Source organism: Penaeus monodon, chromosome 3 (genome assembly GCF_015228065.2).
Source record: "Penaeus monodon isolate SGIC_2016 chromosome 3, NSTDA_Pmon_1, whole genome shotgun sequence".
NCBI classification, from domain to species: domain Eukaryota; kingdom Metazoa; phylum Arthropoda; class Malacostraca; order Decapoda; family Penaeidae; genus Penaeus; species Penaeus monodon.
Window position 1 is genome coordinate 13,373,995 of NC_051388.1, and position 5,000 is coordinate 13,378,994.

At 30.7% G+C, this 5,000-nt stretch overlaps 2 protein-coding genes across 2 annotated transcripts in view; one reads left to right on the plus strand and one right to left on the minus strand.

The window, feature by feature from the left end:
• LOC119591965 (transmembrane protein 243-like) overlaps positions 1-5,000 on the plus strand; it is a 77,646-nt gene that overhangs the window by 29,427 nt on the left and 43,219 nt on the right. The gene's annotated exons all lie outside the window — the stretch shown is intronic.
• LOC119591954 (F-box/SPRY domain-containing protein 1-like) overlaps positions 1-5,000 on the minus strand; it is a 50,102-nt gene that overhangs the window by 10,136 nt on the left and 34,966 nt on the right. The gene's annotated exons all lie outside the window — the stretch shown is intronic.

Genomic DNA, 5,000 nt, shown 5'->3' on the forward strand with positions numbered 1-5,000 from the left:
AAAGGGGATGGGCAAATGGGGTTTTAAGGGGGAGAGGACCCCATTAAAACATTTTTAAAAGGGTTTGGGGGTGCATTTTTATTTAAAGAAGAGAATGCATGTGCAGCTTTCCAGGTGTTTTTCTGAGATTTTTTGAAAATTTTCTGAAATAAGCAGATTTAATTTTTTTCTGCCTTGAGGAAGTCACCAGCAAAATCCCCTTGCTTTGGCATTGGAATTTTGGGGCCCTTGGATTCGGTTACTGGTAGACCCATTTTTCATCCCGTACAGTCTTCAGCAGAAAAGCTTCAGGTCCTCGTCCCACTTGTTCAAAATTTCTTTGAAAGATCTATCTTGGTTTGCTGCTGATCTGGACGCAACAGCCTAGGGATTCATCGAACAGAAAGCTTGCTTAACCCCAAACTCTTACTAGAATTGTGTGCAGAATCCACAGACATGTTGAGTGTATCTGCTCTGATTCAGTAGTTATTGTCTGTTCTTTTCAATAATGTCATGAACAGCATCATTGTGTCCTCACAAACGACGTTTATGGCCTGCCACTGCGGGGCTTATCTTCAATTTTGTTTCTTCCACTTCTGAACCAATTATCCATTTGAAGGTTGATGATTCTTGGGGCTTGTCACCATGAACTTGCTCCAGAGCATCAATGATTTGCCTATCTCCAACCAAGTTTCACCATGATTTAATGTTTGTCCTGGCCTCAATTTGGTGATTTCCATGTTGCGTGAATGGTGCCTGACTTCCAACTGGCAGCAATGCGTTATTACCTGCATTTAAGTTTGAACATGTTGATACAAAAATGTTCTTCCATATGAATTTTCAATTATGGACTTTTTCCACAAACTTTTTGAAGTCCCCTCGTAAGTATATGTATATATGTGTGTGTGTGTGTGTGTGTGTGTGTGTGTGTGTGTGTGTGTGTGTGTGTGTGTGTGTGTGTTTGTGTGTGTATATCATATATACATACATACACACAGACAGAAAACACACACACACACACACACACACACCACACACACACAACACACACACACCACACACACACACACACACACACACACACTCACACTCCCACTCACACTCACACTCACACTCACACTCACACTCACACTCACACTCACACTCACACTCACACTCACTCACACTCACACGCACACTACTGTATCTAAATCTTCAGTGTGAAGTATTACACTATCATAAAACAAAATACTTCTTTCAAGTTAAGTTTTCATAGTAATCGTTTCTGATTTGAAATATTTAAGTATATAAAAATCTTATAACATTATATCATAATAACTGAAAGCAAAATAGTATATATTATCAACTGCACACCTTGCAAGTACTAAAATATACAGTTTCTTCTTTCTTATTATAACATTATAGCTTCATCCTTTTATGGTACATGATCAACATGTTTATCAAAGCTACCTCTTCTGAAGCGTTACGTGATTACAAAGGTTGTAAATAACAATTCTGTATGATAATATAATATCAAGAAAACAAAAGCTTCAGTTGCATGAAGACTTTATTTACCTACAGCTATACTAGGCACTAAAATATTTAAAAAACAAGTTTCCACAACAGCACAAGCTCAAATTGGAACCTGATGCTCCATTTTTGCATACTGTGCAGTTTGCTATAATATAGAAAGAAAGGCACATGTGTTATTAAGCATGCCATAAATTTAGCCAAAATATACTAATGCATTTTAGTCATCTACACCTTGAGAATTTTATTCAGGCTGGCTTGTATATTTAACAAGATTTAGCTTGCATACAAACAATTCTCTAAGTTAACAAATTAATGTATGAAACATAAGTATTAAGCATTATACACATTTTATCTAGATTTACTGTTAAAAGCATTGCCAGCTACTCTCATGAATTTGTATTTAGTAAAGTAACAGCAAGAGGAAATACTGTCACTTTTTGACAGTGATATGTTATTAATCTATGAAGGATAATGAAGGATATATGTCTGCTTATCCTAAAATAAATCTTGATATCAAAGCTCGGAAGGGAAAAAGGTAACTTTCATTATATGGTCCTGCACTACAATATAGAGACATGGGATTCATATGAGAACATATTTTAAATGATACAAAGGGAAAATCAAAACAGTACAAGGAAGGATTTTAGAACCTTTTTAGGTATTTATCTAAACAATGAGCTACCTGTGTTTTCTCAAAGTTCTAAACATGAAGCTAAAAATACAAATAATTATAATAATAGGATGATGAAAAAACTGTATTTCACTATTTTCTATTTTCAAATAATTTAGTTATAATCTACTGATCAACAAACCTACCCAAAATACTTTATCCCCATAACTGCACATTTATTTTTTTCTAGGAGCAATCTAATAGCAAGAGAAAATAGGTTAATTGGGTTGAATTTGATGGGGGGAATTGGTCAATACTTCCCATCAATTTTTTTTTCTATTATTATTATTTTTTTAATTTCCTGATTATTAGTCACTGCTGTTGCTTGAATTATTATTGTATGCTTCCATCTCATTCCCCGTAACATGTATCATATCAAATTCCTACTGAGCTTCCCATTTTCATTTCCTTCTACGTCTAGGGAAATCATCACTTAATCTTTAGTTGCATATTTATCACTTAAAAAAAATATATATATATGGATTTAAACTACCCGAGTCTTTATTTCATTTGTAATAACAAATAAATATCTCAGTCTAAATGTGCCAAATTTATTTTCTTTATTGAATTTGACATCTATTCATAACTCTCCACTTCAGCTTTCTTTATCAACATGATTTCACTACTATTTTTTATATTATTATTATCATTATTATTATTAATAAAGAGCAGGTACATTCATTACAGTAACAAAAGATGAACATGAACATTTAAAAACTTATCTTATTTGTTAATTCAATTTGGCATCTATTCAAATTACATAAAAAATTTACAGATAACTGAAGATGAAAACCATATTAAATATCTTTAAATGACCTTTACCCTTTTCCCCTACCCAGAAATTCATGGCAAATCATTCATAAAATTTAAAACTACATTGTTTTTATTTCTGACAATAACTTTCTCCATGGAGATTATTTCCCTATTCTGACAATAATATGGATATAACATGTAACATTATATTCTCTAGTCAAATTCTAAGTAATCATTTATTTTCAGCAGTGTGACCTTGTTAAGAGATACCTTGCCACTACAGAGACAATAGTCAATAATTACTTTAAAGTCTTATTGATAACTACTGCATAAAATGTTTATCAAACCTTTTTCATAAACCACAATGTAAACCCGAATGTATTTAGTTCCATTACATACAATTTTCATTATCTGACACCACTCTTATGTTAAGATATCCAAAAGGTAATAGTCTTCATATACAAGTATAGAATAAATTCATAGTAAGTGAAAAGAGTATATTGCAAAAATATACGGAAAATTACACTTCTATAATCTTTATAGAATAAGTTCATAGAAAGTGCAAACATTAATAATAAAATATATTGAAAAATACATTGACAAAAAATTAAAAGAGGAAAAGAAACTAACATGTACTATCAGACATTATAGAGAGCTTGCCTTTCACTCATCTTATTACTAAAAATAAAAAAAAGCAAAAAAAAAAAAACATTGTACAAATGTTTCAAGTAAATTAACCAGCTTATCAAGTTGTTTTTCAAGTAATGCCAGAAATGTAAGTATGTGTATAGGAAAGCATTGAATGTATAAGGAGTGAACAGAAAAAAAATACAGGTAACTGTCAAAAGAAATTAAAACATTCTGATTTAACTATATTTGTCTTTAGTTTATTCAAAACATCATGATGGTACAAAAGAAAGACAAAGAATATATAAGATTCACATCAGTAAGGGATATGCTATAGTATATTGTGCTCTGCACAAATATTACATATCAGTTCATCCTATTGGAAAACAGCAGTGCAAACTGATTCTCCATAATAGTATTTCATTTTTAGAATAATGAAAAACATGACATATAACATAGCATAACAAGATGCTTTACACTACATTCACTTTATAAAGTGCACATTTCTTTATATTTTATTTTTGCTAGTGATGAACATCTATTGTATGTATCATTGGAGTCAAAATATGAAAAATTAAATTTTCATTTTTAAATCACTGAGTATTCTTCAATTAAATTTTTAAAGTTATTACAGCATGATATAAATAGTCTGGAAAATCTTAATCAGTAATAAAGGTACAATACAAAAAATGTATATTTTTTGCTCCTTTTTTATTGATATTATATTTTTGGAATCCCCAACAATTCTACCCTATATTTTTCTTTCTTTTTCTTCTCTCTCTCTCTCTCTAGCTCTTGTTCTCATTCTTGCTATTGCTCTTCTTGCTCGCTCGCTCTCTCTCTCTCTCTCTCTCTCTCTCTCTCTCTCTCTCTCTTTCTCATTCTTGCTCTTGTTTTTTTGTTTGTTTGTTTCCTCTCTCTCTCTCTCTTCTCTCTCTCATCCCCCTCTCTCTCCCCTCTCTCTTTTCTCTTTCTCTCTCTCTCTCTCTTTTCTCTCTCTCTCTCTCTCTCTCACTATCAATCTCACTAACCAACTTAAGCTCATTACTTTATTTTTCTCACTATCTTAGCAACTTATAACCAGTTTTATGATTAATAATCAGAGAAATGCATAGGTTTCCATGGAATAAATATATTATATATCAATGAAATAAATAAACATTTACAATTAAGTAACTTGAAACCTGCTTTACACAAACAAAAACATATTACAACCTATATATAAAATTTGTTTAACTACATATATGAAGCAAAAAGCTACAATATCAATAATAGCCTTAAATATGAAGAAAAAAAATGTTTGAGCTATATATATATATATATATATATATATATATAATATATATATATATATATATATATATATAATATATATATATATATATATATATTTCATATCAATCCTTAATGATGTCACTTTAAAGTTCCTACATTAGATTCTACTTTTCATGTTATCTCA